This window comes from Lissotriton vulgaris, chromosome 10 (assembly GCF_964263255.1).
Source record: "Lissotriton vulgaris chromosome 10, aLisVul1.2, whole genome shotgun sequence".
NCBI classification, from domain to species: domain Eukaryota; kingdom Metazoa; phylum Chordata; class Amphibia; order Caudata; family Salamandridae; genus Lissotriton; species Lissotriton vulgaris.
In genome coordinates this window covers 448076342-448098263 of record NC_141698.1, presented here as the reverse complement: position 1 = coordinate 448098263, position 21922 = coordinate 448076342, and the positions used below count along the sequence as shown (strand labels likewise).

General features: G+C 50.3%; 1 protein-coding gene across 1 annotated transcript in view; it reads right to left on the bottom strand.

Annotated features, from left to right (window-relative positions):
• TELO2 (telomere maintenance 2) overlaps positions 1–21922 on the bottom strand; it is a 603857-nt gene that overhangs the window by 2847 nt on the left and 579088 nt on the right. The window lies entirely within an intron of this gene.

Below are 21922 nucleotides of genomic sequence, written 5' to 3'. Positions count from 1 at the left end.
ACCTATGGTAGGCCCAAGGGCAGGGTGCATTGTAAATATAAGGTAGGACTTGCCCTGGTGAGTGTCGCATGTCCTAATAGTGAATTACAGCCATTTCCATTTTTCTCTATTGCAAGGCTAACTGTTCTCCATAGGCCAGAATGGGCAGTTAGATTATTACATCTGATAATCTCAACTGACTCAGGGAACATGTTAGAAATCCGAGTTTAGTATGCTTGAACTCAGAGTGATAAAATACATCTTTTAGTGAAGTTGATTTTAACATTCTGTGTTTCAAAATACCACTTTTAGAAGTAGGTATTTTCTTGTCTAACTATCCAAGCCTGCCTCTCCTAGGTTGTGTATTCCTTGTCTGGAGTTTGAGTGACAGGGCTGGGGGATTTTATGAGACAGGCTGAGTCAGCCCAGTGGTGAATAGAGAGAACTGCATCTAAATTGGAGGGAGGAGTTGCACCTGGGACCTGAATAGGGCTGGGCCTTCCCTACACAATGGCGGCAGCACCTCCTGTGGTGCGTCTGATGCCTCTGCCCTGCACTGTGAAAGGAGAGAAGGAGTCATGTCAACAGAGTGCTCTAGGGCTGTGTCTTCCCTCCGCAATGCTGGCTCCACCTCCTGTGGTGTGTCTGATGTGTCTGCCCTGCACTGTGAAAGGAGAGAAGGGGGCATATTATCAATAACGGTGATAAAATTATCGCCGCTTTAGCGGCAGGAAACCGCAGCTAAAGCGGCGATAATGGGCTTGATAATATGCCCTGGAGAATTCCCATAGAAGCCCAGGTTAACACCAGAACCTGGGCTGCTATGGGAATTCACAAGGACATATTATCAAGCCCATTATCGACGCTTTAGCGGCAGTTTCCGGCCTATAAAGCAGCAATAATTTTATTGCCGTTCTTGATAATATGCTCCAAGGAGTCATGTCAACAGAGTGCTCCAGGGCAATGCCTTCCCTCCACAATGCTGGCTTCACACCCTGTGTCTGATGCTTCTGCCCTGCACTGTGAAAGGAAGGAAGGAGTCATGTAAAGACGGTGCTCCAGGACTGACCAGAACTGGTTTGGACTTGGCAAAGGCCCCTCTGCCCACAGAGGACAAAGGATTTTGGGGTATAAGTATTGGGACCCTGATCTCAAGAATCTGAAAGAAACACGTTAGTATTAGATTCCTTACCTTAGAATATCCCCAGGCGTCAGTCTGGATCCGGAAACTTTTGCGTAGCAGTACCCCTGCGCGTCGGTAGGCGTCGTCTGCAGGCGTCCCCTGCGGCTCCGCGTCCGTCGTCGGCGTCGTGCGCCGTGATGACGTCGCTGGAGTATATAGACGCCGCCTCCGCGCGCTGACGTCAGTTCTTCTTTTTTCCGCGCCAGTAAGCGCAGATCCGAAGAGCAGTACTCCGGTCTTTTGACCAAGTTTTGTTAACTTTCTCTATCTTTTTGGTGCCTGGTAGGATGACCAGTTTCAAGAATTGTGACGGTTGTGACCGCACGATGTCGGTCACGGACCATCACCGACTCTGCCTCCGGTGCCTGGACCCCGACCACGACGTGGACGCCTGCGTCGATTGCCGGGCTCTGACTAATAAGGCTAGACGGGAGCGGTCCCGCAAGCTACTCGAGCTCCGGGTGTCGGCCCCGCGTCGGGAGCGGTCCCGGTCCGGGCGGAGGTCCAGGGAGCGTTCGAGGGAGCGGTCGCGGAGCCGTGCCGAGCGCTCCGGAAGTCGCCACCATTCGTCGGGCTCCTCAGGTAAGAAACACAAGAAGTCGGGGCGTCGTCATCGTACCCCCGACTCCCCCGCGACGCGGCCGGGGGTTCGGGTGACCCCACCCCCGCGGCTCCGCGAGAGTCGCCGGCGCGGCCTGCTCCATACCCTCCGGTCCCTGGGCAAGGTGCGACGCCTGAGGAGATTGAGGCGTTCCTCATGGCCATGAGGGCGCTCACTTCTCCGACGGGGCCTACGGCGCCTTCGGGCCCAGTGCTACCGTCCGGGGGCCCTAGCGGTTCGGGTGTCCCTGCCTCGACGCCATCGGGTGCTCCGGCCCCGGTGCCGCCGACGGCTCCGACCCCGGCACCGCAGGGGCCTTCGGGGTCGACGCCGGCTGGTCTACCGGCCTCTCCGGCGCCGATTCCATCGGGGTTACCCCCGACGCCGTCCCCGCGCGGCACCGGTTCTCCTGTGCCGGCTCCGGGCGGCGTCGTCCCCATAGCCTCCCCGAATCCGGACGCGGAGTCGGACCGACGTCGCTTGACGCCGGGCTCGACGCCGATGGGGCCTGTGTACCCCGAGGTGCCGGTCTACATTGTTGACTCCGAATATGGAGATGATGTAGAGTACGGTGAGGGTTGGGAGGGGTCTGAGGACCCTCTGTCACGTGAGTGTCAGTACGACGTGGATTGGACAGGTGATTTGGGGGATGCCAGTGGTCTGGACGACTCTCCTAACCCTGGCTTTGTCTCTCCTCTTTCCGTGGCATCGGAGGAGGGGGCTGCTTATTCAGTGGTGTTGATGAGGGCTGCCAAGGCCTTACACCTTGAGCACCCCGTCGCGGCCGTGAGGCCTAACATCCTCACTGAGGTCTTCAAACCGCAGTCATGCCCACAGGAGCCACTGCTGCCGTTTAACGAAGCCTTGTCAGACGTTCTTTTGGGCACATGGTCCAGACCCTCTTCAGGTGCGCCTGTTGATAGGAACGTGGCCAGACACCACCGTCCGTGCCCGGACGACCCCAAGTTCCTGTCCACCCATCCCACCCCTGAGAGTCTGGTGATCCAGGCCTCGACTTCCCAGACCGCATTCCCGTCGGCCCCGCCCGACCGGGAATCTAAGAGGTATGACCAGTATGGCAAGAAGGTCTTCTCGTCCCTGAGTTTGGGACTGCGGTCTTGCAACACCGCTTGCCTCTTGGGCCTCTACACCCACTCTGTGTGGGATACGGTCGCGGAACTGCTGCCAGAATGCCCCTTGGAGGTGCGGGCGAAGCTCGGCAAGGCTGTGGCTGAGGGCCGAGACGCAGCGAAATATTCCATACGGTGTGGTCTTGATACGACCGACTCGCTGGGCAGAGCTATGTCCACGACGGTGGCGATTCGTCGCCACGCCTGGCTGAGATCCGCCAACTTTTCGGCAGATGTCCAGAATGCCCTGATGGACATGCCGTTTGATGGCTGTCGCCTGTTTGGTGACAAGGCGGACCACGCGCTGGAGCGCTTCAAGGACTCCAGGGTCACGGCCAAGTCCTTGGGTCTCTCGACCCAGCGCCAGCAAACGGGTTCGTTTCGCTCCTTTCGTGGCCAAGGAAGGGGCGTCCCCACACGTGCTGCCAGCCACGCGCCGCAACAATCTTATAAACGCGGTGGCGGCCGTGGAAACCGCCGTGGAGGCGGTCTGGGTCAACGGCGGGGTCAGGCCACACCTCCCCCCGTAGCATCAGCCTCCAAATCCTCCTAGTCCGTGCTTTCAGGCCCATGTGACGCCAGTGGGTGGCAGGGTTCGCCATCACCACGCCCGCTGGCGCACAATCACATCGGACAGGTGGGTGCTGCAACTCGTCCGAAGGGGCTACTCCCTCCCCTTCGAGTCCACTCCTCCAGCCATGCCACCGCAGAACCACCGGGTGTCGGGGGACCACTTGGCACTTCTGCAGGAGGAAGTTACGGCCCTCTTGGCCAAGGGGGCCATCAAGCGCGTTCCTGGGCCAGAAGTAGGGCGTGGTTGCTATTCCCACTACTTTCTGGTGCCCAAGAAGGACAAAGGGGGCCTACGTCCTATCTTGGATCTACGGAACGTCAACGGCTTCCTCCGGAAGGAGAAGTTCAAGATGTTGACATTAGCTCAGGTCTTGGCTGCTCTAGACCCGCAAGACTGGATGGTAGCGTTGGACTTGCAGGATGCGTATTTTCACATCCCCGTCCTGCCGGCCCACCGGCGTTACCTGCGGTTCACGGTAGGCCAGGAGCACTTTCAATTTATCGTGCTCCCCTTCGGCCTTACCAGCGCCCCACGGGTGTTCACAAAGGTGTTGGCGGTGGTCGCAGCTCATCTGCGCAGGTTAGGGGTTTCAGTCTTCCCCTACCTAGACGACTGGTTGTTGAAGGCGGGCTCGCCCCAGACAGTCGTCCACCACCTTCAGATGACGGCAGACCTCTTGCACGACCTGGGGTTCTCCATCAATGTGCCGAAATCACACCTGTGTCCCTCTCAAAAGCTCCTTTTCATCGGGGCGGTTCTGGACTCGGCGCAGTTTCGGGTTTATCCTCCGGAACGGCGGGTCCGGGATATACAGGCTTTGATTCCCATCTTTCAGCCGCTATCCCGGGTTTCGATCAGGTTGACGCTGCGGCTGCTGGGGCTGATGGCTTCCTGCATCCTTCTGGTGCATCACGCCCGGTGGCGGATGCGGGCTCTGCAGTGGGACCTGAAGTTTCAGTGGGCCCAGCATCAGGGCAACTTGTCCGACCACGTCTTGATCTCGGAGGGCACTGCGAGACAACTGCAGTGGTGGCTTACGGACCGCGATTGGGTCAGAGGCAGATCCCTCTCCCTTCCCCAACCGGAGCGAGCACGTTGTCGTGACGGACGCGTCCCTCCAGGGCTGCGGAGGCCACTTGGGAGAGGCGGAGATCAGAGGCATCTGGTCTCCGGCGGAGTCCCGGCTCCATATCAACCTGTTGGAGCTACGGGCGATTCGTCTAGCACTGAAGGCATTCCTCCCCTTTGTCAACGGGAGTGTAGTGCAGGTGTTCACGGACAACACCACCGCCATGTGGTACTGCAACAAACAGGGCGGGGTGGGGTCGTGGACCCTTTGCCAGGAGGCTCTGCGCCTCTGGCAGTGGCTGGAACGTCAGGGCGTGACTTTGACGGTTCAACACCTGGCAGGTTCTCTGAACGCCAGGGCGGACGAACTCAGCCGTCGGTGCTCAATGGATCACGAATGGCGTCTGAACTCGGACGTGGCGCAAGGCCTCTTTCTGCAATGGGGAGAGCCTTGGTTAGATCTATTCGCCACAGAAGAGAACGCGCAATGTCATCAGTTCTGCGCGTTGGAGTTTCCAAGACGGCACTCGCACGCCGACGCCTTTCGGCGCGAGTGGAGTTGCGGTCTGGTATACGCCTTTCCGCCTATACCACTTCTGCCCAGAGTGCTGAAGAAGATCAGGCGCGACCGGGCCCAAGTTATCCTTGTGGCTCCGGACTGGGCTCGAAGGTACTGGTATCCCGAGCTACTCAGCATGTCAGTCGGTCCCCCGATCCGCCTGCCCCTTCAGGAGGACCTTCTGTCGCAGCAGCAGGGGACGGTCCTCCACCCGAACCTGTCCAGTCTCCACCTCCATGCTTGGAGATTGAGCGGCGGCAGTTGAGGCCATTTGACTTGCCTCCTGAAGTCTGTGATGTAATTCTGGCAGCCAGGCGTCCCTCCACAAAGTCGGTATACGCCTGTCGGTGGAACAGATTTGTGGCATGGTGCACAGCAAAGGCTGTGGATCCTCTTTCTGCCCCTCTTTCCGAGGTTCTTCTTTTTCTGCTCTCTCTTGCCCAGCAGGGCTCTGCTCTGGGCACTATCAAGGGCTACCTTTCGGCCCTTTCAGCCTTTCTAAGGCTTCCTGATCAGCCTTCTTTGTTCAAGTCCCCAATTGTAACGAGATTCAAGAAGGGCATCACACACATGTATCCACCTGTTCCGTTTGTGATGCCTCAGTGGGACTTGAACCTGGTTCTAACCTATTTAATGTGTGCTCCCTTTGAGCCCCTTCATTCTTGTCCTCTCCGTCTCCTGACTTTAAAGACGGCTTTCCTGGTTGCCATCACCTCTGCCAGGAGAGTGAGTGAGCTCCAGGCTCTTTCTGTCCAACCTCCTTTCCTGTCCATTCATCCTGACAAGGTGGTTCTAAGGACTGGACCTTCTTTCCTGCCCAAAGTAGTTTCTGCTTTTCACATCGGGCAGTCCATCACCCTCCCCTCCTTCTTCCCGCCTCCGCATCCTTCAAAGGATGAAGAGTGGCTCCATCGTCTGGACCCAAAACATGCGCTTTCATTTTATATGGATCGCACACGCCAGTTCCGGGTGGATGACCAACTGTTTGTTGGCTACGTGGGTGCGAAGAAGGGACGGGCGGTACATAAACGGACCATCTCTCGGTGGGTCGTTCTGTGCATCAGAGCGTGCTACTCTTTGGCTCGGAAGGAGCCTCCTGTTGGGCTGAGGGCCCATTCCACTCGGGCCACGGCGGCTACTACTGCCCTGGGCCGGGGAGTCCCCTTGCAGGAAATTTGCCAGGCGGCTACGTGGGCCTCGCTGCACACCTTTGCGAGGCACTACTGCCTGGACAGTCAAGTCCGGAGGGATGGCTTCTTTGGCCGTTCTGTCCTCCAGGACTTTCTGGTGTAGGAATGTATTGGTTCGCAGACCCACCACCGGGGTTGGTATTGCTGGGGTATCTATTCTAAGGTAAGGAATCTAATACTAACGTGTTTCTTTCAGATGAACAAGTTACTTACCTTCGGTAACGATATATCTGTAAGAAACATTAGTTAGTATTAGATTCCTTACCGAACCCACCCATCCTCCCCGTTCTGCGAACTGATACCTAGGGTTAAGGACATCCCTTTCAGGGCCCTAGTTTCAAATGGCACCAGTGTTGGTTCTCACACGGCTCTGCGTGTTCTGGCGCGGAAAAGCTGTGTACAAAGAACTGACGTCAGCGCGCGGAGGTGGCATCTATATACTCCAGCGACGTCATCACGGCGCACGATGCCGACGACGGACGCGGAGCCGCAGGGGACGCCTGCAGACGACGCCTACCGACGCGCAGGGGTACTGCTACGCAAAAGTTTCCGGATCCAGACTGACGCCTGGGGATATTCTAAGGTAAGAAATCTAATACTAACTAATGTTTCTTACAGATATATCGTTACCGAAGGTAAGTAACTTGTTCATTTAGATCACTTTTGGACAAACAAGAAGAAACGGTTGCTGAGGAGAGGAACCAGAGAGACTGAGGAGAGACTATCCTTAAGCTGAAGTGCTGCTTGGGGGATTGGCCTGCAGTGGTTGCCTGACTGCCAAAGGAAGGAGAAAGGAACTTTGCATACTTTATTTCAACTTGTGAAGGATTTCCAAGGGCTTGGAACAGAGCTTGCCTCCTGCTGAAGTCTCAGGGACAACAGATTTCAACCACCAGCTCCCCAAGAGTTCCCTGGAAGTGCCTGCAGTTGTGCTGGACTTTGTGAGGACTTGCTTGTCGCAAGGAGCTGGAAGCACGGCTCAAGAACAAGAAGCGTGTCGCCGAACTGCCGCTGCACAACACGAAGCGCCTTGCATCGCCGGAGAAGAGGATCGATGTTGCAGAAGACACCGCCGCATCACGGGAAGCGTGTCGCAGGAGATCGATGTCGCATCAGACGCCGCCGCATCTCCGAGAAGGGTGTTGCAGGGCCTGACGCTGCTCATCGCCAGAGAAGAGGGTCGAAGTTGCATCAGACACCGCTGCATCGCCGAGAAGCGTGTCGCAGGGCCTGTCGCGACTCGCAACGTGTAAAGCATCTCGCATTGCCGGAGAAGAGGATCGACGTGGCAGCAGACGCTGCATCACCGGGAAGCGTGTCGCATCAGGGAGAAAGCGCCATCTTTATTTCTTTGCACCAGATCTTCGATGCATCACCGTCCTTGCGGGTCAGGGACTACTGCTTCACTTTTCTCCAACACTTTTGTTGCCCCGCGTGTCGCATCTTAAGGTACATTGACTCAAAGTGTCACATTTTAAGATCTAAAGAGAACTAAGCTATTTCTAACATATTAAGTACAGCATTGTGGATTTTTGTCGTTTGTGGTCTTGTGATAAGTCTATATAAAGAATATTTATTTTTGATATTAAACCTGTGTGGGGTCCATCTGTAGTGTTGTCACTTGGTTACTGTATGTGTTCACAAATGCTTTACACACTGCCTCCGAGATAAGCTTGTCTGCTCGTGCCAAGCTACCAAGGGGGTGAGCAGGGGTTATTTTAGGAGTGTACCCCAATACCCTGACTAGAGGCAAGGGTCCCTATTTGTCACAAGTACCTACCTGTGCCAACTAGAGACCCCCACATCTAACAAGGAACTACTGGGAATTCCAAAAGGGTTGTGAACCAAGGTTGACGTGCCCATGTGGGAGCAACTAAGATTAGTGTCAGGGACGCTTGTTTGAGTTTCCAAACCACTAATGGAATGAGTGGGAGCGGCAGAAAAGCATAACCCAATATCCCTGATCAATTCATCCATAGTGCATTGCCTTTGGACAATGGGTGTGGATACCTGGACGCAAAGTTTGGGCATTTTGCGTTTAGATGTGTGGCGAACAGGTCTATGTGTGGGAAGCCCCACCTTTGGAAGAATGAGAGGAGAACTTGAGAGTGTATTTCCCATTCGTGGATTTGCTGTGTCTGACGACTGAGCAAATCTGCCATCTGAGTGTTTACTCCTGGAAGATGTTCTACTAGGAGATATATTTTGTGATGTATGGCCCATTTCCAGATGGTCTGTGCTAGCTGTAACACCTGGACAGAGAGCGTCCCTCCCTATTTTTGTATGTAGTACATGGCTGTTATGTTGTCTGTACGAATTAGGACGGTCTTGCCTACTAGCTGAACTTGGAATGTTTTCAGCGCCAGAACAATCGCTAGCAGCTCTTGATGATTTATATGAAACTGTTCCTGTGCAAGCTCCAAATGCCCTGAATAGTGTGGGTTTGAAGATGCTCTCCTCAAACTGTCAGTGATGCCTCTGCTGTCAGTACTATCTGTGGAACCGGGTCGATGAAGGGCGGCCCTTTTAAAAGGTTTTGTGTGTTCCACCACTGCAGAGAACGATAGATGCGGCCGTCTACCAACACTAGATCTGATAACTGACCATGAGCTTGGGTCCAATGATGTGACGCATTTGAAGTCTTGCATAGGGGACTATAAAAATGCAAGTCACCATAATTCCCAGTAACTGCATGAAGTCTCAAGCTGGTAAGGAGTGTTGAGGCTAAAACTGGGACATCAGGGTTTGTATACGCCGGACTCTGGCGGGAGTTGGGTATGCTAGAACTTTTTGTGCGTCTATAGTAGCTGCTAGATATGCTTGAGACATGGATGTTTGGAGATGGGATTTGGACAGATTTACTGTGAATCCTAGCTCGTGGAGCAATTGCACAGTTTTTTGTGTGTGGCGTAGACAGTTGTTCTAAGAGCTGGCCTTTTTGAACCAGTCGTCTAAGTATGGGAAGACATGAATATGTTGTCTTTTTAGATGAGCTGCGACCACTGCCAAGCATTTTGTGAAAACCCTGGATGCGGTTGTTACTCCGAATGGGAGGACTTTGAATTGATAGTGCTGACCTGCTACCACAAACCTGAGGTATTTGCGGTGAGCAGGGTGTATTGATTGCAATATGAAAGTAAACGACCTTTAAATCCAGAGTGGAGAGAAAGTCGCCTTGCTGGAAAAGAGGAAGCACTTGTTGGAGTGTTATCATATGAAAATGGTCGGACTGAATGTAGGCCTGAGAGAGCCGTCCTTTTTGGGAATTAGAAAGTAGAGGGAGTACACCCCTGCTCCCTGGTATGGTAAAGGGACTGGTTCTATTGCATCTTTATGCAACAAAGAGTGTACCTCTTGCTTTAGAAGGGTGAGATGTTCTTGTGACATGAGGTGTGACCTTGGAGGAAGGTTTGGTGGAGTGCTTTTAAGCTCCAGGCAATAAACAGATTGTAAAATTTGTAGAACCCATTTGTCTGTGGTAATTCTATTCCAAATGGGTAGAAATTGAAAAAGACTTCCTGCGACAGGAGTGGACTGGTCGGGAGGTATGGAAAGGAAGTCACTGTTTGGTATTTGCAGGGGAAAGGCGTGTTGATTTACCTCTGCCTCTCCCTTTGCCGTGGTTTCCTCTATATCCATCTCTAAAAAAAACTCTTGAAGAGGGTGACTGATTGTTGCCCTTGTAAGACGAGGAGGGATTGTCTGTAGACACATTTTTGAAGCTGCCCCTGTAAAATGAGCGATGAAAGGATCCTCTGTTGGAAGGTGATTGTAAGGCCCCCATGGACTTAGCAACTTCAGTATCCTTTCCTAGTGATGTATTGACAGTTGGACCAAAGAGATGTTCTTTGTCAAAGGGTTGATTAAGAATAGAGGCTTGCATCTAAGGCTTGAATCCTGAAATTCTTAACCAAGCAGGTCTAAGGAGCAGTATACTAGTGTTTACGGCCCGAGTTGCTCTGTCTGCCTGATTTAGACCACACCGGATAGAGGTTTTAGTTATTAATTTACCCTCTTGAATAAGGGCACTAGTTCTAGACTTATGCTCATCAGGAAGAAATTGAATGAGCTTTTCGAGCTCATCATAATGAGCTCTTTCATACCTTGCCAATAGAGCTTGAGCATTGGAAATGCACCAATGACTGACTGCTTGTGATGCTACCCTTTTGCCTGAAGCTTCAATTAATTTGGACTCTTTATCAGGAGAAGGGGCTTCGTCTGTTGCTTACAAATTTGCTCTTTTATGAGCTTTCAAAACTACCAGAGAGTCCAAGGGTAACTGGCCTTTGATGTATACAGGATCATTAGGTGCAGATTAGTACTTTTCTTACCCTGGGAGTGATGATTCTAGCTCTTACAGGGTCTTTAAAGATGTCATCAGTATGTTAAAGCATACCCTTTAATATTGATAATGTTTGTGTAGCCCCTTGAGATGAACTCAGTGTTTAAAACAAAAAATCCTCCTCTAAAGTCTCTTTATGAAGCTCTACTCCATGATACTGTGCAGCTCTGTTAACGAGCTCAATACATCCAATGTTATCATCTGGAGGAGAAGGTCTGGATGGACATAGGTCAGGGTCATTATCTGGTTGAGGGTCAGCATTATCTCAAGGGTCAGTATCGTGTGGTGTGTAGTCATCTATATCCCCATCCCCTGTATCCTGTGGGTCAGGTGATGGTGGTGGAGGAGAATGTGTAGGTGTAATGAGTACATTTGGATCAATGGGTGAAGAAGGTGGAATGTGCGGTGGAGAAGGGTTAGTACACACATTTTTCCTTTTTAGAGGAATGTGGTAGTGTTCTTGTAAGCCTCTTCTAAGGAAGCTTGGCATGAATATGTCCAGTTTTTGGATGATACATCTAGTATAACAGGGTGACCCATTGCCCCTCAGATCCTGGGTGTACAAAAATGTGGAGAATGTGATTCTGTCGGGTACAGAGTTGATTTCTGGTATACTGAATTTTATTGGTTATTATTCAGTATACCAGGAATCAACTCTGTACCAGACAGACCCACATTCAGTTTCTGGATAAATCACAATCTCCTTCTGTTTCAGGTCCGAAGATGGAATATCGGTCCAAGGCTCTCTAGTCTAAGTAATTTCTACAAACACCGGTTTTGGTGACGAAATTTTGGGCTCCGAAGTTTTCGTCTCCGAAGATTTAGCCTTATGCACCAGTGGCACTGAAACCAGAAGGTGTTTGGATTTCGACGCCGAAGGTTTCGGGTCAGCACCGGCGTGGGGACGAGTAGAGCCCGAGCCGGAAGGCTATTGTTTATGTTTCAGCACCGAACTCGAAGGCGGGGTGCTCGAAACCTTTTCTTAGTGCCGACCTTGGCCCGAAGGCAGAGGAGGGACCGGAGCCTTTTCATGGGGGAGATGGTAGCGAAGGGAAGTCTCTTTACTAATGATCTGTTGTCCCGGTGTGAGGTCCTCAGCATCGGAGTCGGCTTCAGACACAGAGATGTGTTGCTCCTCCATTTCGGCTTCCTGCACTTCTGATTCTTCTTGTTCAGACTCGTCTCCGAGAAGATCCGGCGCGTAGCCAATTTGCTGGTACATTTCGTAATGTCGAGCCCGACGGTCACAGAGCGTCATCTTCTATCAAAACGACCGACACGCGTCGCAGTCCTACTCGTCGTGTTCCGGGGGTAGGCAAAGGTTGAATACTTTGTGCAGGTCGGTGCACGGAAACTTAGTGCGACACCCTGGACAGAACTTGAATGAAGTCCGTTCCATCGACTGCTACCGACCCCGGTGTGTGTAGGCCCAACGGCCTTCCACGAATCTTCTGATCAAAGGTTTTCGAGTGTAAAAGATACACAGAGAATGGGAAACACGATTGATAAACAATACCGTAGAGGGTAGTGGATTGCGCTTCGAAGGGTGCCTGAAAAGCGGTGTCGAACCGGAGCGCAACAATTCACATCCAAACCCAATCTCGAAAAAAAAAACAATCTAACAATGGAGTCGATGCCCATTTGCACTATCACTGAAAGGAGGAGTCACATACCTCATGATTGGAAAAGATTTCTTCCAAGAGAAACAAAGCGAAAAGATCCAGACCCAACACTAGATGGCACTCTATGCACAGCAAATGATCTACAGCTCAAATGCCTCGAACTCTAAGTTTTTCTGCCTATGCTAAAATGCAGAAACCTTTCACACTTGTTGTTTTCCCTAGGTTCCCGACTACATCAAACCAAAACTAGGTCTCTACTGTATATATAACCTAACTCTGACAAAAAGTTCCCAAATATATATGAATTATTCACAAAGACATTGTTTAAACTATCCAGCTCATGCTCTTTCCGAAATAGCAACATTCTGCCTAGGAATACAGCTGATCAATGATCAATACTGGCGATGTGGCCTCACCAGAGGAGATACAGTCCATATACTTTGGTCATGCCAGGTAATCCAAACGTACTGGGAGACACTGTAGCAAACATTGCATTACTCCACAGACCTTCAAATTCCATCTTCTGTGGAGTTGGCGCAACTGCATGATCCTCAAGACATGGACGGTATCACCAACCACAAGAAGCGGTGGCTGGACACATCACTCACAGTGGCTAAAGAGCAAGTTACTTACCTTCGGTAACGCTTTTTCTGGTAGATACTATATCTGCCTGTGGATTCCTCACCTTGTGAATATCCCCCTTGCGTCAGCAACGTTCGGAAATTTTCTTCGTAGCACGCCGACGTGGACGACGTCACCGGAGCACGGCATCGCGCGTGACTCCGTCTGACGTCACCGACCCCATATCAGGCCCACGCCGGCGTGATGACGTCAGTTCCGCCCTTTTTTCCGTGCCTTCGAGGCACACGGACGGACCAACGATAGCAAATATGCAAATATACAATGTACACAGTACAAATAGAACCAAATCAATACAACAGTATTATAATTATATATACAGAAAGACCAGGTATAGCAGAGTAGACAACGGGGAGGCGGGTGGGTCAGTGAGGAATCCACAGGCAGATATAGTATCTACCAGAAAAAGCGTTACCGAAGGTAAGTAACTTGTTCTTCTGATAGATACATCTGCCGTGTGGATTCCTCACCTTGTGAATAGATTCCCACAGCAGTCCCCACTCCCGGAGGAGGGTGTCCACTCTGCTACACCAGGAAGTCTTGGAGGACAGAACGCGCGAAGTGGCCATCCCTCCTCACCTCGGTATCTAAGCAGTAATGCTTCGCGAAAGTGTGGAGGGAGGCCCAAGTCGCGGCCCTGCAAATATCCTCAACAGGCACACCCCTAGACAAAGCAGATGTTGCAGACTTTGCTCTAGTTGAATGAGCTCTAATACCCTCAGGAGGGTCCTTACCCGCAAGGGAGTAGCAGATCTTGATGCACAGGATTATCCACCTGGAAAGAGTGCGCTTGTGCACCGCTCTGCCCTTCTTGCAGCCAGCAAAGCCAACAAACAGCTGGTCGTCCACCCGGAAGTCCTTAGTCCTGTCCAGATAGAAAGACACCGCCCTCTTAGGGTCCAGGCGATGCAGCCTCTCTTCCTCCTTAGACGGGTGAGGGGGAGGATAGAAGGCAGGAAGGGTAATGGACTGCCCAAGATGGAAAGGAGTCACCACCTTAGGCAGAAAAGCAGCCCTGGTCCTAAGAACCATCCTTTCTGCATGAATGGTCAGGAATGGGGGTTTGGAACTTAGAGCTTGAAGCTCACTTACCCTCCTTGCCGAGGTGATTGCAACGAGGAAAATTGTTTTAAAAGAGAGAAGCCTCAATGGACACTTGTGCAAGGGTTCGAAGGGAGAACCCATCAAAAAGGTCAGTACAAGATTCAAATCCCAATGAGGAACAATAAAAGGAGTAGGAGGAAACATATTCAAGAGACCCCTCAAGAATCTCAAAACCACCGGAGATTTAAAGAGAGAAGGCTGATCCGGCAAACATAAAAACGCTGATAAGGCCGAAAGATAACCCTTGACCGTGGACACAGCCAAACCTTGCTGTGCCAGATAAAGGGCAAATTGTAAAATATTAGACAAATGAGCCTTCAAAGGGTCAACATCCCTCTCCCTGTACCAAGAAACAAATTTTGTCCACCTATAGGAGTATATGGACTTAGTGGTGTCACGCCTGGCAGAGAGAATAACATCCACCACCTCGTGAGGGAGAGAAAAAGAACTCAAGTTGCCCCGTTCAATCTACAGGCATGAAGGTGTAATGTCTGGAGGTGGGGGTGTAGAACCTGCCCCTCCAACTGAGAGAGGAGGCCTGCCCTGTGAGGGAGACGGAGCGGCGGGTGAGAGGATAGGTGGAGTAGGTCCGAATACCACACCCTTCTTGGCCAATCCGGAGCAACCAATATGACTTGGGCCCGGTCTTGACGAATCTTCCTCAGAACCCGAGGAATCAAAGGTATGGGGGGAAACGCGTAAAGGAGTCGATCTCCCCAACTCAACTGAAACGCGTCCCCCAATGCTCCTTGCATCGGATACTGGAGACTGCAGAATGAAGGGCAGTGAGCATTCTCGCGAGTGGCAAATAGATCCACCCGAGGAGTCCCCCACATCCGAAAGATGTCGTGAACAACCTCCGGGTGAAGCCTCCACTCGTGGTCGGCAGAGAACTGCCGACTGAGACTGTCTGCACGCACGTTCAGAACTCCGGCCAGATGATTTGCCACCAGACAAATCTGATGGTCCTGAACCCAGGACCAGAGACGCAGAGCCTCTCTGCAGAGACACTGCGACCCTACTCCTCCCTGCTTGTTGATGTACCACATCGCGGTCGTGTTGTCCGTTAGGACCTGAACCGAACGACCGCGAAGGGAAGGGAGGAAGGCCTTGAGCGCCAAACGTATCGCCCTCAATTCCAGAAGGTTGATGTGAAACAACCTTTCTTCCGGAGACCAAAGACCTTTGACCTCCAGGTCTCCCAGATGAGCACCCCACCCTAGAGTGGATGCATCCGATATCACTGTGGCCACTGATGGAGGCAGCTGAAAAGGCTTTCCTTGTGACAGATTGCCTTCCACGCCCCACCAAGACAGATCCGCTGCAGCTTCCCTGGAGATCCTCACTGACTCCCTGAGATCTCCGTTGTGCTGATACCACTGCCTGCGGAGGCACCACTGGAGCGCCCTCATGTGCCAGCGTGCATGACTGACCAACAGAATGCAAGAAGCCATCAGACCGAGCAGGCGAAGGACCTTCAGGACTGGAACAACCGCCCCATTGAAGAATAAAGGAACCATTTCCTGAATGTCGCGAATCCTTTGAGGTGGAGGGAATGCACGACATACAGAAGTGTCCAGTACCGCACCTATGAACAGGTTGCGCTGGGAGGGCACCAGGTGAGATTTGGGTACGTTTATCGAAAAACCCAACCTGTGTAACAACTGAGTTGTCTCCTGCAGATGATGGAGCACCATCTCCGGCGACTCTGCTTTGATCAGCCAATCGTCCAGGTACGGGAATACTGGAATCCCCGACCTTCTGAGATGTGCAGCCACCACAGCCATCACCTTGGTGAAAACTCGAGGCGCAGTAGTAAGTCCAAACGGGAGGACCGCAAACTGGTAGTGCTGCGATCCCACCGTAAAACGGAGATACTTCCTGTGCGACTTCAGGATTGGGATGTGGAAATACGCATCCTGCAAGTCGATCGACACCATCCAGTCTTCTTCCATCAGCGCCAGAAGAACCTGAGCAAGGGTGAGCATTTAGAACTTCTCCTGTTTGAGATAGAGGTTCAAAATCCTGAGATACAGGATCGGCCGAAGCCTGCCATCCTTCTTGGGAATCAAGAAATACCGGGAGTAGCACCCTTGACCCCTCTCCTGCTCTGGAACCACCTCTATTGCACCCTTTCGAAACAGTGCCAGGACTTCCTCCTGCAGGAGAAGCAGGTGGTCCTCCGAGCAATAACCTTGGCAAGGAGGGTAATTGGGAGGGAACTCCTGAAAAGGAAGTGCATACCCATTCTCTACGAGATTGAGAACCCAAAGATCTGATGTAACCGATTCCCAATCTCGTAGAAAGTGAGTAAGCCGACCCCCTACTGGCCCTACATGATCCAGAATGGTGGATCTAGGGCTGCTTTGCTGATGCGGGTGGGGGTTGGGCATTATTGGAGGAAGTGGAGGAAGAGGAGACTTGACGTCCACGTCCACGACCCCTCTGTCTACCTCTATAGGACCTATATAGAGGGTTTTGCTGCTGCTGCTGTTGTTGTTGGCCCTGCTTGAAGGGACGAAAAGAAGATTTACCAAATCCCTTGAATTTTCTAGCCGTCGACCCTCTCATCTGCAGACCCAAAGATCTTGCAGTGGCACGGCTGTCTTTAAACCTTTCCAAGGCCACATCAGCCTTCTTACCAAAAAGGCCAGTCCCATCAAAGGGTAAGTCCAGCAAAGTAGATTGTACATCCGCTGAGAAATCAGAAGACTTTAACCATGCGGCTCTCCTGGTTGCAACGGATGAGCCCATAATTCTGGCAACAGAATCCACAGTGTCCATGACGCTTTGAATGACTATGCGGGCCGCAGCCTGAGTGTCAGAGATCACTTCATTAAAGTTTTTCTTATCCTCCTCAGGAAGTTTTGAAGACAATTGCTTCACTGAGTCCATCAGCGCGTGCACATATCTACCTAAAAGGCAAGTAGCATTTGATGACTTCAGAGCCATGCTCCCAGAAGAGAAAGTCTTCTTCGCAGCCTGATCCAATTTCTTAGACTCTTTATCAGCTGGCACTTGAGGGAAAGAGCCTGCAGCCCTATTAGAGCAAGCCGCCTGAACCACAAGACTTTCCGGAGATGGATGCGTAGAAAGAAAAGCAGGGTCATCAGGAGCCACCCTATAGCGCCTTGCAATAACCCTTGAAACTGCAGGAGCAGACAACGGCCTCTTCCAAATCTCCTTAATTGGATCTGACAAGGCATCAGTAAACGGCAGAGTTGGCTCCACAATCGAAGAAGGAGAATGCAGGACTTCTGTGAGAATGTTGGGCTTGTACTCCACTGTGGGCAGCTTTAAGCTAAGAAGGTCAGCAGCCTTCCTAATAACCACGTGATAAGGAGCGACGTCCCTTGATGGTGCATCAGAAGTCGAAGGCAGACCCCACTCGGGAGAGAGTTCCAGACCACTAGCATCCCGAAGCTCATCGAAGTCATCATCATGATCAGGAAGCTCGCCTTCTTCCACATCTGAACTCTCATCATCCTTTTGCTCGAGAAGACGCTGAGCTCTTCGCCTCGACCACTCCATTCGAATCGAAGTCGACGGATCCGGTAACGACTCCGACGGAGCCGGTTCCGACGTCGATCGAGGAACCGGAGCAGGAGGACGAGAGTCATGAACAGGCGTAGTATTTCGTTCACGACGAGGTCGACCTGGAGTCGGCGAAGCCGCATGCGGAGTCGAAGACCTCGGTGGAGCCGTACCGAGCCAAGGTGAAAGAGGCGCCGGCATGAAAGGCATAAATGGAGCAGGGGCATACGACTGAGGAATACCCAGATTGTACGATAATGGACCCATGGGGCCACCAGGCGCTCCAGTGGGGTACATTGCCCTAGAATAAACTCCAAACATCGCATTGAGAAAATGCGAGGGATCCTGTCCAGGACCAGGAAAGGAAGGGTACGGACCTACCGGATGTTGCAATGGAGGCCGACCCGACACATCCTCACCCTGACCTTCCGGATTCACAGGAGTCCCCGCCGAAGCCGGTTCTTGAGTCACCTCCTCTTCTTCATGCTCCGAGGAAACCGGCTCCGGGTCCGGCTCCGGCTCCGGCTCCGGCGCCAGAGAACCTTCTCTTGACAAAGCAGGTGAAGGAGAGACAAAGTCCTTACGATGTTTGTGAGACCTTCTCTTTGAGTCAGAGGAATCCTTCCCCGAATGATGTCTCGAACTGTGCTTCCTCCTCTTATGCTTTCTCCTCGAAGAGCTCGAAGCATGTCCGGAAGCCGACTTAGATCTAGACCTAGATCTATCTCTGGACTTTGACTTCGCTTTAGACCTTGAGTCCTCTCCAGACCTCGAGCCCGCTCTGGACCTCGACGCCGATCCCGACCTCGACCGAGACCTTTGCTTCGACTTCGATCTCCGTGACGTAGATCTCGAAAGTCGCCCAGAGTCTTTTTTCACCTTCGCCAAAAGCAACTTTGCTTCACGCTCCCGAAGCGCCTTTGGATTCATCTTAAAACAGGAATCGCAGTTCTTCACATCGTGACTCGAACCAAGACACCACAAACAATCCTTATGTGGGTCAGTGATAGACATCATGCGGGCACAAGACCTACATGGCTTAAAGCCTGTTTTCCTCGACGACATCTCCGGAGAAGAACAAGGTCGTAAGAGAGAAACAGTGACAATTATCAAACAGAAAGATACTAGGTATCGCTGAAGATCCCGAAAACCGTTAGCGTCGGAGACGCGGAAAAAAGGGAACTGACGTCATCACGCCGGCGTGGGCCTGATATGGGGTCGGTGACGTCAGACGGAGTCACGCGCGATGCCGTGCTCCGGTGACGTCGTCCACGTCGGCGTGCTACGAAGAAAATTTCCGAACGTTGCTGACGCAAGGGGGATATTCACAAGGTGAGGAATCCACACGGCAGATGTATCTATCAGAATGATGTATACTACAACACTGGAAATTATCACAGCCCGACGTTGGAAGAATGGATGACCATGGAAGATATATCATCCAATGAGTGTGTGGTCTACAAATTGAACTACAAACCACAAAAATTCAAAGACATTTTGGGAACCTTATTTTATATCCCAAGAGCCATAGGTCAAAACACCTTGCCTACATCTGACAAGTTTCTAGGTTTCCCAGCTACTAAAGTAGCCTCTCCATCCCCACCAATCCTTACTTACCACAAGGTAAATGGACGAACAACACTAGCACCAAATACACAACCTTCCTATCTCCACGTTGTTCTATCTCTCCCACCCATCCCAAAACAGATCAAGGCAACCTAAATGGCGTATAAGCCATCTCATTCACTGGACTTACGCATGGCACCTTAGATGCTCATTATCTGCTAACTCACTGTACCAAAATATATGTCTATACATTTGATATATCTAATGCATAAATGATGTCTATTTCATAACCAAGAAAAGAATATATAAACAAAAAAAGAAAACACCAGATCAGAATTTTGGGCAGGGGTAAATCCAGCAGACAACACTACACTGTGGGTATCCAAGGTGGAGACCGAAAACCAGTAAGTAAGAGTAGCAACATTCAACTGCACTGAGAAAAGAACCAATTCTCTATGTATACTCTCCTTACCGGGTTCACTTGCAGTTGATAACAGCTTTTTGATTCATATGCTTGCATCCACAAGAACAAGACTTTTTTCTGTAGATTTTGGGCCAGACTCAAACCGTTTGGCTGTATGTTCACGTGACATCAGGGAGACACAGGGTGTGATTCACTGTTGTAAGTTCACTATTTTTTACTATTCACAAACTCTGATTTAATAGTAAGTTTACAACTATATATATATATATATATATATATATATATATATATATATATATATATATATATATATATATATATATAATGCTGTAAGTACTGGATCCCACCAAATAGAAGGAAGCAGAGACGGCACACCAGGAAACCTTGCACAAAACCCTTTATTGTGCACTCGTTAACCCAAGACGACGCGTTTCGGCGTAAGCCTTTTTCAAGTAACCGCCATTTTGTTTTTTGCCATACTTATAGTCCCACAACTATTTTGGTACACAGTAGACATAAAGAAAATACTTCATGGTAAACCATTAACAATGAAAAGAAAAATTCAACAAATTATGTTTCATTATGTCAACAATTCAGCATTCATTGTATGCATGTTAGTGAATGCGTCTAGTGTGGAAAGTAGGCGATTTCAGACTACCCCACTGCCAAAATTACTGGTGGTCGTAATAATGGTTGACAATGCGCCCACCACCCCCTGGCAAATTTCATATGATGGTCTATTTACGAGGGGAGCTCTCCTCTATTGACATAGCCCAATCCGATGGGATTAACCACGCATCCAAATCAGGGAGCTCCCATATATTATCACGGGACTATGGTCCCGATCCGCGGTATCAGACTACATTCCCCATGATACCTAGCGGTTTTAAGCCGATGTAAGCACCACTTCACGAGGAATATTTACCTCGACACCGATACATGCGGGTTTCCGTTACTTAATACATTATTTTGCTAACGTTCCCGGCAGGGCGCATTGTCAACCATTATTAGGACCACCAGTAATTTTGGCAGTGGGGTAGTCTGAAATCGCCTACTTTCCACACTAGACGCATTCACTAACATGCATACAATGAATGCTGAATTGTTGACATAATGAAACATAATTTGTTGAATTTTTCTTTTCATTGTTAATGGTTTACCATGAAGTATTTTCTTTATGTCTACTGTGTACCAAAATAGTTGTGGGACTATAAGTATGGCAAAAAACAAAATGGCGGTTACTTGAAAAAGGCTTACGCCGAAACGCGTCGTCTTGGGTTAACGAGTGCACAATAAAGGGTTTTGTGCAAGGTTTCCTGGTGTGCCGTCTCTGCTTCCTTCTATTTGGTGGGATCCAGTACTTACAGCATTAAGGTAGCGGCTGCTGCTACCGACGGCATCAGCGTTGTCTGGTTGAGGGTCGTTCCAGCAGCAGTGTGAACGTGATATATATATATAAATATATATGTACGTAAATTCGTCACACTAGCTGAAGCAGCCGCCCCAGCTCTTAGGTTCAAATGACGAAGGAACAGACCCAGATTTTGTGCTAAATTGAGGTGTTTATTCTCCAGCAAGCCTGCCGCCGCCATTACGCGTTTCGCCTCTTATAAAGCTTGATCACATGGCGAGTTGCTGAGAGCAAATGCCGAGATTTAAAGTGCCAGTGCGCGCGCCATTTTTTTCACATTTGGTAAACAACATGGAAAAAATACTATATTTCACAAGCGTTAAAACAGTGTGTACCATTGCAATATAAATTACATTTGTGCAACCGACCAATGCATAAAATATATAAATAAATATGTATTTAAATATTTTTAAAAAAAACACAATTTTCACTTTGTTTTTCATTATAGCTGTATGAATACAGTGATGGTATTAAGTGGGAATATATCCAACCCTCCACCTAATTCATTTAGTTGCAGGTTTCCCTGCTATATCTCCAATGCGATATGCACCACATCAAATGTATTGGTTGAAGCCCAAGTGGGCAAAGACCTCATGAAAAAAATGCTTATATTCTAGCTGTTGTCATATTCTCGGCACATAATATAGTGAGTGCATAAATTCTTTTTTTCTTTTTTCCAATATTTCTTAAAGTGCTAGTGCAAGTGCTTATTAAAAACAATCAAAATCTCAAAGATGGAATCATTAATACATCCCCTAGATAGCCATCCAGGGTTGCCCTCATTAAATCAGTGACGCTCTCTGAATACACATAGGAGGAAAGGGCAGCATATAATACTGAAACACATATTCTCTTTTACTATAATACCACAGACAAAACAAATGTATGCATAACACATAGCTAATCCCTGCTGTCCACTAACAGTAATACCACGTTCTTCACCACTATGGGAATATGTTTTTGGATTGATGAGATCTGTATCAGTCCAGGTTATAG